This window comes from Triticum aestivum, chromosome 2A (assembly GCF_018294505.1).
Source record: "Triticum aestivum cultivar Chinese Spring chromosome 2A, IWGSC CS RefSeq v2.1, whole genome shotgun sequence".
In the NCBI taxonomy this organism is placed as follows: domain Eukaryota; kingdom Viridiplantae; phylum Streptophyta; class Magnoliopsida; order Poales; family Poaceae; genus Triticum; species Triticum aestivum.
The window spans coordinates 200,006,491-200,021,003 of record NC_057797.1 but is presented as its reverse complement, the minus strand read 5'-3'; positions in this window follow the sequence as shown (position 1 = coordinate 200,021,003).

Here is a 14,513-nt window from a genome sequence, read left to right as displayed (position 1 = left end):
GAGCACTCTCTCCAGGGGGTATGACAAGATGACCTTGATGGGGTGACCCTGAAAATAGTGCCGCAGCTTGCGCGAGGCCACCAGTAGTGCGAGGAGGAGTTTCTGAGGCATGGGGTACCGTGCCCTTGCATCCCGCAACACCGTGCTGACGAAGTACACTGGGTGCTCAACAAGGTGGAGTGCGTCAGTGCTGGTGGCTCCCTTCGGAGACCATGGCACCTCTTGAGGCAATGAGGCCTCCTGAGACTGGCCATCTGGGAGAGGGGCCTCTTCCGCCTCCGATGAGCCCCTCTACGGCGGCTGATCCTCCTCAGCCGCGGTGGCAGTTTCTTTGGGCCTTCCTTGTCCCTGTTCTGCCTTGTCCCGGGCTGCTGCCGCGGTTTTGATTCGGCGCTCCTCTCTGACTGCCACCAAGGTTGTGCTGGCGGAGTAGGGAGTGGCGGCGAGGTAAAGCACCAGGGGCTCTTGAGGGCGCGGAGCCACCATGACCGGTGGGCTGGTCAGGTATCTCTTGAGATCCTGGAACGCCTTGTCGGCCTGTTCAATCCACTCGAAGGGCCCCTTTTTCTTCATTAGCTGGAAGAAGGGCAGCGCTCGTTCCCCCAACTTGGAGATGAAGCACCCTAGCGCGGTCACGCGCCCCATGAGCTTCTGCATTTCTCTGAGGGTCTTTGGCGGGCTCATGTCTTCCACCGCCTTGACCTTCTCCGGGTTAGCCTCGATGCCTCGGTGGGACATGAGGAAACCCAAGAGCTTGCCCGAGGGGACTCCGAACACACACTTCTCTGGGTTGAGCCGTAGGTTCACTGCGTCAAGGCTCGCGAAGGTTTCCTCCAGGTCTTGTGTCAAGGTCCTGGCCTCCCGAGACTTTACCACAATGTCATCGAAGTAAGCTTCAACATTCTTCCCGAGCTGCGGGCCCAAGGTGATGTGCATCAGCCGCTGAAAGATCGCCCCTGCGTTACGCAGCCCGAATGGCATGCATGTGTAGCAGTACACCCCACACGGGGTTAGGAAGGCTGTGTTCTCGACGTCTTCTACCGCCATCTTGATCTGGTGATACCCAGAGAAGGCATCCAAGAAGCATAACAGGTCGCATTCCACAGTGGAATCGACGATCTGGTCGATGCGGGGGAGCGGGAACGGATCTTGCGGGCATGCTTTGTTGAGGTTGGTGAAGTCGACACACATGCGCTCCTTCCCTCCCTTCTTTGGCACAACGACAGGGTTGGCCAACCAATCCGGGTACCGAACCTCGCGAATGACCCCAACGGCTTCTAATTTGCGGGTCTCTTGTACGATGAAGGCCTGCTTTTCTATGGACTACCGCCTGGCCTTCTGCTTCACAGGGTGCACGTTGGGGCACATGTTCAGGTGATGCTCGATTACACTCCTAGGGATCCCTGCCAACTGGTCAGGCTCCCAAGTGAATACCTTCTTGTTTGCGCGTAGGAACCCGACGAGGGCCTCCTCCTGCTCGGGTTTGAGGTGGGCGCCCATGGTGAAAGTGGCGTTGGTGGACCCGTCCTCATCGACGGGTATCTGCTTGGTTTCTGCCTTGTCTTGGGTGAACAACTGTTTCTTCTTGGCGGGCGCAGCCCCCTTGGGCTCGGGGGTCTCCAAGTCGGTGGGCTGTGTCGACGCTGCCATCTTGAAGGCGAGCTTGAGCACCTGCAGCGCGTCCCCGGTGTCCCCATGCACGGTGAGGACTCCGCTGCTCCCGGGCATCTTCATGAGGTTGTACGCCGGGTGCATCGTGGCCATGAACTGGGCTGGCGCTGGGTAGCCGAGGATGGCGTTGTAGGGGAGGCCGATGGGGGCGATGTCGAAGTCGACCAGCTCCGTGCAGAAGTTGTCGTAGGTGCCGAAGGTTAGTGGGAGCCGGATCTGTCCCAAGGAGCTGGACGACTCGCCCCCAACACCTGAGAAGGGCCGGCTGGGTTGCAGCCATCCCAGGGGTATGCATAGGAGGTTGAAGGCCTCGACCGAGACCACGCTGAGGCCCGCGCCGCCATCAATGAGGGTTCTGGTGACGGCCACCTGGCAGATGGTGGGGGTGCACAGCATGGGGAGCGCACCCGAGCAGGCCGAGTTGGAGGGGTGGTCCTCCGATCTGAAGGTCAGGCCGGTCTCGGGCGCCGCCCGGTCCAGGGGAGCCCCCTGCCGCGCGGAAGTGGCGCTGGCCCAGCGGATGAACGGCTTCACGTGGTGACTTGTAGGCGGCGCCTGCGAGCCGCCCAAGAGGGCCGCGACGACCGGGGGTGTTGGTGTAGCGCGATGGGTGGGGAAGAGGTTGCGGGGCTCTTCCCGAGAGGCCATGGAGGTTGCCGGCGGGTGAAGCAGCCATGTGCGCGGGGCGCCGGTGAGGGCCATGGGGAGCCAGTTGGCCACGACCCTATCGTCACCTCCGGCTTCGAGGAGGGCCTCCTCGCTCGCCAGCAAGAAGGCCAGCGGATCTGTCGCGCCGCCGTAGCGCGGCGGCGTCGTCGGCTTGAGCTTGTCCGGCCACCGTGCCCGTTGCAGGGCTGGGGCCAGGGCTCGGAGCCCCCTGGCCCCAGTGCTGGCGCCGGCGGCCGGAGCGGGCGACGCGCTACCCATCGCGAGGCGGGCCGTGGCAGTGGCGGAGGAGAAAACTCCGGTGCACCCCCTACCTGGTGCGCCAAATGTCGGATTTCAGGTTCCGGCAGACCCTTGAGGTTCGAACACTGGGGTGCGCGCGGAGATTTCGCCTCCTACCTACCTGCACCCCTCCGCCTTGCTAGGATCTAAACTATGGAAAGAACAACACAAGAGACACAGGGTTTATACTGGTTCGGGCCACCGTTGTGGTGTAATACCCTACTCCAGTGTGTGGTGTGGTGGATTGCCTCTTGGGCTGATGATGATGAATAATACAAGGAAGAACAGCCTCGCGAGGGTCTGTTCTTGGCTGGGGAGATGAACTGCTGGGAGGAGTTCAGTCACCCTTCTCTCTCTCTCTCCCTGATTCTTTTATCCTTTTTTATCCCTCTATCCCCTTCGAACCTCTCCTTGCTCTGTGGGAGGCTGGTCCTATTTATAGAGGCCCTGGTCCTCTTCCCAAATATCGAGCGGGAAGGGAGCCAACAATGGCGGGCTAATTTGAAGGGGGACAGCTAGTACAAGCTACCCTGACAAAAGTAGTCTTCGCCTGCACAAAGCTCTGGTGATGACGCCGTCTCGGGCTCCATGATGACCTCCGTCTTGTAGTCCTCATGGTCTTGGTCTCGTTGCACCAAAATGGCAACCTTTGCCTGATGCCTCGGTACTCCGCGGCTGCGCTTGCCCCCTTTGCACCAAAGAGGAAAGGAGGACACTGCACGGGCTGGCACCCGCCTGGAGCCCTCGGTCGTCATGGCTTGCATCACGGGCACCTCATGAGGTACCCCGCCTTGATATCTCCGCCTCCTCGTGAGCCAGCCTGACGAGGCCACGCCAGAGGAAGCTCCATGTTGTCCGCCCCGCGAGGCTTGGCCCCTTGCGAGGGTCTTGGGTTTGTGTTGGTGAAGATGGGCCACGCTGGGCCCCCTTTTGAGCCACGCTGCAGGCCGCAGGCAGGCAAGTCTGGGGACCCCCGTTCCCAGAACACCGACAATGTTGGTATGCGAAACCTTGACAAGCTTATTAAAGGAAATCATATCCTTGGCGTTAACGATGTCGTATTTGATAAGGATAGGCTTTGCAGCGCTTGTCAAGCAGGTAAACAGGTTGGAGGAAGGCATCCCGTGAAGAACATCATGACCACAAGGAGGCCACTCGAGCTACTTCACATGGATCTTTTTGGTCCTAACGCTTACAAAAGTCTCGGTGGAAATTATTTTGGTCTAGTTATAGTTGATGATTTTTCAAGATTTACGTGGGTGTTCTTTCTCGATGATAAATCGCAGGTCCAAAAGATCTTCAAAAACTTTGCTAGGAAGGCCCAAAATCAATTTGAAGTGAAAATCAAGAAGGTTCGCAGCGACAATGAAACGGAGTTCAAGAATGCAAATGTGGACACCTTTCTTGACGAAGAAGGGATTTCACATGAGTTCTCGGCTACGTACATACCTCAACAGAATGGAGTTGTTGAGAGGAAGAACCGGAAACTCATTGAAATGGCGAGAATGATGCTTGATGAGTACAAGACGCCAAAGCACTTTTGGGCGGAAGCGGTTGAGACGGCTTGTCATGCAACAAATCGCTTGTATCTTCACAAGCTACTCGGCTCAAAGTTGGATACTTTGGAGTATTCGGCTCAAAGTGCTACATTCTTGATAAGCATCGTCGTTCTAAATTTGCTCCTAAGACTCATGAAGGTTTCCTGCTTGGTTATGGCTCAAACTCTCACACATACCATGTCTACAATAATTTCACACGAAAGGTTGAAGAGACGGTAGATGTGAAGTTTGATGAATCTAACGGCTTGCAAGTAGAGCAATTGCCAATTGATGTAGGAGACAAAGACCCTTCAGAAGCAATCCAAGACTTGTCTATTGGCAAGATTCGTCCAACGGAGGTGAAGGAGAGTACCTCGTCCATCCAAGTGGAAGCTTCTACCTCACGACAAGGTGAACCAAGAGTTGATACGGAAGCATCAGCAAGTGGGACACACCAAGATGAAGAAAACGAGGAAGTGCACCAAGATGAACGCCAAAAACCTCCTTCTCCACCACGACAAGAGAACGACAGCGTCAACAACGAAGAAGGCCAAGAAGAAGAACAAGATGAAGAAGATGTTCAACCAAGATCCAAGCAAAAGCTTTCACGAGTTTGAGCAAGAATTTCTAAAGACCATCCCGTCGAGCAAATCTACAATGATATCCAAACCGGGAGAATCACGCTCAAAAACTCGTTTAGCTAACTTTTGTGAACACTATTCATTCATCTCTAGCATTGAACCTATGAAGGTTGAAGAAGCTTTGGAAGATCTGGATTGGATAAATGCCATGCATGAAGATCTACACAACTTTGAAAGAAATCAAGTTTGGACATTAGTTGAGAAGCCCGAAAACAACCACAACATCATCGGTACCAAATGGGTGTTTCGCAATAAGCAAGATGAAGATAGACAAGTAGTTCACAACAAAGCACGTCTCGTCGCCCAAGGCTACACTCAAGTCGAAGGTATGGACTATGGTGAGACATATGCCCCCGTTGCTAGACTTGAGTCCATTCGCATCTTACTTGCCTATGCTAATCATCATAATATCACCTTGTACCAAATGGACATTAAAAGTGCTTTTCTAAATGGTGAAATAGAGGAGGAAGTTTATGTTAAGCAACCTCCCGGATTTGTCAATCCTAAGAAACCTAATCATGTTTACAAACTTCACAAAGCCCTTTATGGTCTTAAACAAGGTCCTAGAGCATGGTATAAATGCTTGACCAAGTTCCTTATTGAAAAAGGCTTTGAAATTGGAAAATAGATTCTACTCTTTTTACTAAAAGGGTTAATGGAGAACTATTTGTGTGCCAAATTTATGTCGATGATATTATATTTGGATCCACTAACCCTCATTTTAGTGAAAAGTTTGGAAAGCTAATGTCGGAGAAGTTTGAGATGTCGATGATGAGTGAACTCAAATTCTTTCTTGGTTTGCAAATCAAGCAAACTAAGGAAGGTACCTTTGTCTCTCAAACGAAGTACACCAAGGACTTATTCAAGAAGTTCAATATGCAAGAATGCAAAGGTATGACTACACCCATGCCTACTAGTGGACATCTTGATTTAATCAAAGATGGTGAACCGGTTGATCAAAAGGTTTATCACTCTATGATTGGTTCATTGTTATATCTATGTGCTTCACGTCCCGATATTATGCTAAGTGTGTGCATGTGTGCACGATATCAAGCCGCTCCTAAAGAATGTCATCTTAAGGCTGTGAAAAGGATAGTGAGATACTTAATCCATACACCAAATTTTGGCATTTGGTATCCAAAGAGGGCCTCCTTTGATCTTGTTGGCTACTCCGGCTCGGACTTTGCTGGTGACAAGGTTGATAGAAAGTCCACTTCGGGTACTTGTCAATTTCTAGGTAGATCTCTTGTGTCTTGGTATTCCAAGAAACAAAACTCGGTATCCTTATCCACCGCCAAAGCGGAATACATTGCCGCTGGATCATGTTGTGCTCAATTACTTTGGATGACCCAAACTCTTAAAGATTATGGGATATCTATGAAACATGTTCCATTACTTTGTGACAATGAAAGTGCTATTAAGATTGCTCAAAATCCCGTGCAACATTCTCGAACTATGCATATTGAAGTTTGTCATCATTTCATTCGAGATCATGTTGCCAAAGGGGACATTAATCTTAAGCATGTTCACACCGAAAAGCAGTTAGCTGATATATTCACAAAACCACTTGATGAGAAAGTGTTTTGCAGGTTAAGAGGTGAATTGAACATCATTGATGCTTCAAACTTGAAGTAAGAACTCCATTTTATACATGCAAGGCATGATCCTATGACTAATCCTTGATAGTTCTCTTATGTTGACTATATTATGTCTTGGATATATTTGCACCTTGCATGTTATCTAACCCGTGTAGGTACTTGGATGAATCTAAATCTATGAGATTGCAACTCACTCACATCTTGAGAAATTTCTATATCACCAAGTCTCTACACAATGGTGGATGAAGATAAGGAAGCACGCAACCATTCAAACATATCCTTTGACAAATTCTATGTTGAGTTTCATGATTGTCATTTTGGATACACAAGTGCTCTTCCTTGCAAAAACTAACCCATGTAGGTAGATGAACTCCAACTCCAAGTGGTGCTCCCAACTCTTGATGAGCTACATCAACCTTGAGCAACCCACACAAGTTCAACTACATGATCATGATCAACGCCACCACCGAAGGTATGTTATTCCATCTTAGAGAAGCTTTACTCCAAGTCATGAGTCAAAGCAACTCGACAAGATGTGAATACATCAAAAAGCTTAAACGAAAAATGGTAACCCCATTTTGAGCTTAAACGATGAGTATGACCTATGATCAAGTGATCTCACTTGACTCCTAAGTCAATATACTCTAACATAGGTCACTTTGTCGCCGACCAATTCTAGATGAAGTTCTCTTGTGTTCTTTTCTGTGCTCTTGCATTTATCTCATGTATATTTGTTTCCCTCTTCAAAAAAACTTCATCTAGACTCCTTTTTAGTTTCTTCTCTTTTACTTTCTGTTCTACATTCCTTGCATCAAATTCCTTGAAAATCTTTCAGTTAATTCCTTGCAAATCCTTGTGAGATCTTACTTGTCTAGTGAGCTGAGGTGACAAGTGTTTTCTCTGCGATGAACTCGGTCTCACCGGTCTGATGCTTTCGGTCCAACCGAATCCTCTCGGTACAACCGAACCATACAACTCGGTGTCACCAATTTCACTACAGGAAAGACATCTTGCCACTTGTTTCTGCATTCTTTTTGATCCAGATCCACTCAAAGAATCTTGTCCTCGACCATCATCCCATTCAACTTGTTGCTTTGTTCTGTGACTCAAGGACCAAACCCATCACGAAAAAAATCCAGAAGAACCCTTCCTGGAAATTGATGTCAAAGGGGGAGAGAGAGAGATCACATCAAAGCTTAATCATATCTATAGGGGGAGAGAATACTCAAGGGAAGAAAGAGTAATCATCAAGGACCCCAGATGCTTGGTGTTCAAGAGGAGAGAAGTCACATGTCTTCAAGAGGGGAAAGACATGTTCATATTTGCTCGTTTGCATTAGCTCTGTTTATTTCCTTTGAGCTCTGATTTTGCTCTGATTTTTTGTTCCCTATCTTCTCCCAGTATCCCATGCTAGATTCAGGGGGAGCAAGACATCTAAGGGAAGGAAATCCTTGAATTTATTGCACATCTTTACCTTTGGGGACATGTCTATATCCAATGTGGTACTTAGTACTCACTCTACATGTCATCCCAGTCTTGGTACTCTTGTGGTCTCTTTTGTTTTCTCTGGACAGTAGGTTTATCTATGTTATCTAACCTTGTTTATGCAGGTTCATCCCATCCCAATCCAACTCAAGACCACAATGTAAGTATATGCATCACAGTCATGTGTATGAGAAATTCTTGCTGATGTACATACTGTTTGCAAGAAGGACTCATGAGCATGAAGGTACATTTCTCATATTTACATCATTTGCTCTGATGCATATAGCCAAGATACATGTAACACATTGCTTACTCTGTCATGTTTATGCATTCACATTCTTCTATATTCCATATTCACATGATTGCATACATGTAGGGGGAGCCTATGCATGTTACATGTCTTTCCAAAGCTTTACTTACTATTCTCTATATCTTTATCTAAAGCTTTGATGTATGTTGTCATCAATTACCAAAAAGGGGGAGATTGAAAGCACAAGTGCTCCCTATGTGGTTTTGGTAATTAATGTCGACATATCTCTTGTTGGACTAACACTTTTACCTAGTATGTTTCAGATAAGTTCAACAATGAAGTGGCATGGACTAGAGGATGTGGAACCCCGTCAAGATGCTACGGACAAAGGATTGGCTCAAGCTCCAAGCTCAAGACTCTACACTTTCTATTTTAGTGATCCAAGATCACATTAAGTCTATAGGAAAAGCCAATACTATCAAGGAGGGATGATGTGTTGGTTAATGAGGCTCTTGCTCAAAATGCTTAGGGATATGCTCCAAAGCCCTCAACTACTTTCTCACATCCACATATGACCTAAACCAAAAGTCAAACTCGGCCCCACCGATTCTTTCTATCCGGTACCACCGAGTTCAGATGTCATGGCCACTGCCACAAACCTAGGCAAATCGGTCTCACCGATAGGGATCTCGGTCTCACCGAGATGGGATTGCAATCTCTCTGTATGGATCTATTACCAAAATCGGTCTCACCGAGTTTGCGTAATCGGTCCTACCGAGATTGCAATGTAAACTCTCTATTTCCTTTTCATAACATTTTGGTCTCATCGAAATGAGCGAATTGGTCCCACCGAGTTTACCTGACCAACTCTCAGGTTAGCTTATTACCAAAACCGGTCTCATCGAGTTTGTGTAATCAGTCTCACCGAGATTACGTTATGCCCTAACCCTAACCATATCGGTCCTACCGAGTTGCATGTCGGTCCCACCGAAAATCCTAACGGTCACTAGATTTGCTGAATCGGTCTGGTCGAGTTTATGAATTCGGTCCCACCGAGATTGGCAAGTTGTGTGTAACGGTTAGATTTTGTGTGGAGGCTATATATACCCCTCCACCTCCTCTTCATTCATGGAGAGAGCCATCAGAACGAACCTACACTTCCAACTTACCTTTTTCTAAGAGAGAACCACCTACACTTGTGTTGAGGCCAAGATATTCCATTCCTACCATATGAATCTTGATCTCTAGCCTTCCCAAGTTGCTTTACACTCAAATCTTCTTTCCACCAAATCCATATCCTGTTAGAGAGAGTTGAGTGTTTGGGAGACTATCATTTTAAGCACAAGAGCAAGGAGTTCATCATCGACACACCATCTGTTACTTCTTGGAGAGTGGTGTCTCCTAGATTGGCTAGGTGTCACTTGGGATCCTCCAACAAGATTGTGGAGTTGAACCAAGGATTTTGTAAGGGCAAGGAGATCGCCAACTTCGTGAAGATCTACCGCTAGTGAGGCAAGTCCTTCATGGGCGACGGCCATGGTGGGATAGACAAGGTTGCTTCTTCGTGGACCCTTCGTGGGTGGAGCCCTCCGTGGACTCGCGCAGCCGTTACCCTTCGTGGGTTGAAGTATCCATCAACGTGGATGTATGATAGCACCACCTATTGGAACCATGACAAAAACATCCATGTCTCCTATTGCGTTTGAATCCTCCAAACCCTTCCCTTTACATTCTTGCAAGTTGCATGCTTTACTTTCCGCTGCTCATATACTCTTTGCATGCTTGCTTGATATGTATTGTGTTTGTTAAACTTGTGCCAAAACTCCACTTCAACTTAAAGAAATTAAAAACTGCAACTTTTGGGACTTAGTGTCTAATCACCCCCTTCTAGATACCTCTTCTCGATCCTTTCAGATAATATGATTCCTGAGCTCTTCGCAATGCTAAAGGATGCGGAGGTAGAAATCAAGAAGGAGCATCAAGTGTTGATGGTCAAGAAGACCACCAGTTTCAAGAAAAAGGGTAAAGGGAAGAAAGGGAACTTAAAGAAGAACAACAAGCCAGTTTCTGCTCAAGTGAAGAAACCCAAGTTTGGACCTAAGCCTGAGGCTGAGTGCTTCTACTACAAAGGGACTGGTCACTGGAAGCGGAACTTCCCCAAATATTTGGCGGAGAAGAAGGATGGCAAAGTGAAAGGTATATTCGATATACATGTTATTGATGTGTACCTTACTAATGCTCGCAGTAGTGCCTGGGTAATTGATATTGGTTCAGTTGCTAACATTTGCAACTCGAAATAGGGGCTACGGATTAAGCAAAGATTGGCTAAGGACGAGGTGACGATGCGCGTGGGAAATGGTTCCAAAGTCGATGTGATCGCCGTCGGCATGCTACCTCTACATCTACCTTCGGGATTAGATTTAGACCTAAATAATTGTTATTTGGTGCCAGCGTTGAGCATGAACATTATATCCGGATCTTGTTTGATGCGACACGGTTATTCATTTAAATCAGAGAATAATTGTTGTTCTATTTATATGAGTAATATCTTTTATGGTCATGCACCCTTGATGAGTGGTCTATTTTTACAAAACCATGATAGTAGTGATACACATGTTCATAGTATTGAAGCCAAAAGATGTAGAGTTGACAATGATAGTGCAACTTATTTGTGGCACTGCCGTTTAGGTCATATTGGTGTAAAGCGCATGAAGAAACTCCATTCCGATGGACTTCTGGAATCACTTGATTATGAATCACTTGGTACTTGCAAACCATGCCTCATGGGCAAGATGACTAAAACTCTGTTCTCCGGAACAATGGAGCGAGCAATAGAGTTATTGGAAATCATACATACTGATGTATGTGGTCCAATTAACATTGAAGCTCGCGGCGGATATTGTTATTTTCTCACCTTCACAGATGATTTGAGCAGATATGGGTATATCTACTTAATGAAACATAAGTCTGAAACATTTGAAAAGTTCAAAGAATTTCAGAATGAATTGGAAAATCATCGTAACAAGTCTGATTGTGGAGGAGAATATTTGAGTTACGAGTTTTGTCTTCATCTAAAACAATGCGGAATAGTTTCGCAACTCACACCACCCGGAACACCACAGCGTAATGGTGTGTCCGAACGTCGTAATCATACTTTACTGGATATGGTGCGATCTATGATGTCTCTTACTGATTTACCACTATCATTTTGGGGTTATGCTTTAGAGACGACTACATTCATGTTAAACAGGGCACCATCTAAATCCGTTGAGATGACACCTTATGAACTATGGTTTGGCAAGAAACCCAAGTTGTCGTTTCTTAAAGTTTGTGGTTGCGATGCTTATGTGAAAAAACTTCAACCTAAGAAGCTCGAACCCAAATCGAAGAAATGTGTCTTCATAGGATACCCAAACGAGACTGTTGGGTACACCTTCTATCACAGATCCGAAGGCAAGATATTCATTGCTAAGAATGGATCCTTTCGAGAGAAGGAGTTTCTCTCGAAAGAAGTGAGTGGGAGGAAAGTAGAACTTGATGAGGTAATTGTACCTGCTGCCTTATTGGAAAGTAGTTCATCATTGAAATCAGTTCCACTGATTCCTACACCGGTAAGTGAGGAAGCTAATGATGATGATCATGAAACTTCTGATCAAGTTACTACCGAACCTCGTAGGTCAACCAGAGTGAGATCCGCACCAGAGTGGTACAGTAATCATGTTCTGGAAGTCATGTTACTTGACCATGACGAACCTACGAACTATGAGGAAGTGATGATAAGCCCAGATTCCGCAAAATGGCTTGAAACCATGAAATCTGAGATGGGATCCATGTATGAGAACAAAGTATGGACTTTGATTGACTTGCCCGATGATCGGCAGGCCATAGAGAATAAATGGATCTTGAAGAAGAAGCCCGACGCTGACGGTAATATTACTGTATACAAAGCTCGACTTGTTGCAAAAGGTTTTCGACAAGTTCAATGAGTTGACTACGATGAGACCTTCTCACCCGCAGCGATGCGTAAGTCCGTCCGAATCATGTTAGCAATTACCGCATTTTTTGATTATGAAATTTGGCACATGGATGTCAAAACTGCATTCCTTAATGGCTATCTTAAAGAAGAGTTGTATATGATGCAACCAAAAGGTTTTGTCGATCCAAAAGGTGCTAACAAAGTGTGCAAGCTCTAGCGATCCATTTATGGACTGGTGCAAGCCTCTCGGAGTTGGAATATACGCTTTGATAGTGTGATCAAAGCATATGCTTTTATACAGACTTTTGGAGAAGCCTGTATTTACAAGAAAGTGAGTGGGAGCTCTGTAGCATTTCTGGTATTATATGTGGATGACATATTATTGATCAGAAATGATACTGAATTTCTGAATAGCATAAAAGGATACTTGAATAAGAATTTTTCAATGAAAGACCTCGGTGAAGCTGCTTATATATTGGGCATCAAGATCTATAGAGATAGATCAAGACGCTTAATTGGACTTTCACAAAGCACATACCTTGATAAAGTTTTGAAGAAGTTCAAAATGGATCAAGCAAAGAAAGGGTTCTTGCCTGTGTTACAAGGTGTGAAGTTGAGTCAGTCTCAATGCCCGACCACTACAGAAGATAGAGATAAAATGAAAGGTGTTCCCTATGCTTCAGCCATAGGCTCTATCATGTATGCAATGATGTGTACCAGACCTGATGTGTGCCTTGCTATCAGTTTAGTAGGGAGGTACCAAAGTAATCCAGGAGTGGATCATTGGACAACAGTCAAGAACATCTTGAAATACCTGAACAGGACTAAGGATATGTTTCTCGTATATGGAGGTGACAAATAGCTCATCATAAACGGTTACGTCGATGCAAGCTTTGACACTAATCCGGATGACTCTAAGTCACAAACCGGATACGTGTTTTTATTAATCGGGGAGCTGTCAGTTGGTGCAGTTCCTAGCAGAGCATCATGTCGGGATCTACGTGTGAAGCGGAATACATAGCTGCTTCGGAAGCAGCAAATGAAGGAGTCTGGATGAAGGAGTTCTATCCGATCTTGGTGTCATACCTAGTGCATCGGGTCCAATGAAAATCTTTTGTGACAATACTGGTGCAATTGCCTTGGCAAAAGAATCCAGATTTCACAAGAGAACCAAGCACATCAAGAGACGCTTCAATTCCATCCGCGATCAAGTCAAGGAGGGAGACATAGAGATTTGCAAGATACATACGGATCTGAGTATTGCAGACCCATTGACTAAGCCTCTCTCACGAGCAAAACATGATCAACACCAAGACTTCATGGGTGTTAGAATCATTACAATGTAATCTAGATTATTGACTCTAGTGCAAGTGGGAGAATGAAGAAAATATGCCCTAGAGGCAATATAAAGTAGTTATCTATATTTCCTTATATCATGATAAATGTTTATTATTCATGCTAGAATTGTATTAACCGGAAACTTAGTACATGTGTGAATACATAGACAAATTGAGTGTCACTAGTATTCGTCTACTTGACTAGCTCGTTAATCAAAGATGGTTAAGTTTCCTAACCATAGACATGAGTTGTCATTTGATTAACGGGATCACATCATTAGAGAATGATGTGATTGAATTGACCCATCCATTAGCTTAGCACTATGATCGTTTAGTTTGTTGCTATTGCTTTCTCCATAACTTATACATGTTCCTGTGACTATGAGATCATGCAACTCGAGAATACCGGAGGAACACTTTGTGTGCTACCAAACGTCACAACGTAACTGGGCGATTATAAAGGTGCTCTACAGGTGTCTCCGATGGTGTTTGTTGAGTTGGCATAGATCGAGATTAGGATTTGTCACTCCGATTGTCGGAGAGGTATCTCTGGGCCCTCTCGGTAATGTACATCAATATAAGCCTTGCAAGCAATGTGACTAATGAGTTAGTTGCGGGATGATGCATTACAGAACGAGTAAAGAGACTTGCCAGTAAGGAGATTCAACTAGGTATTGAGATATCGACGATCGAGTCTCGGGCAAGTAACATACCGATGACAAAGGGAACAACGTATATCGTTATGCGGTTTGACCGATGAATATCTTCGTAGAATATGTGGGAGCCAATATGAACATCCTGGTTCCGCTATTGGTTATTGATCGAAGACGTGTCTCGGCCATGTCTACATAGTTCTCGAACCCATAGGGTCCGCACGCTTAATGTTCGGTGACGATCGGTATTATGAGTTTATGTGTTTTGATGTACTGAAGGAAGTTCGGACTCCCGGATGTGATCACGGACATGATGAGGGGTCTTGAAATGGTCAAGACATAAAGATTGATATATTGGACAGCTATATTCGGACACCGGAAGTGTTCCGGGTGATTTCGGAGAAAACCGGAGTACC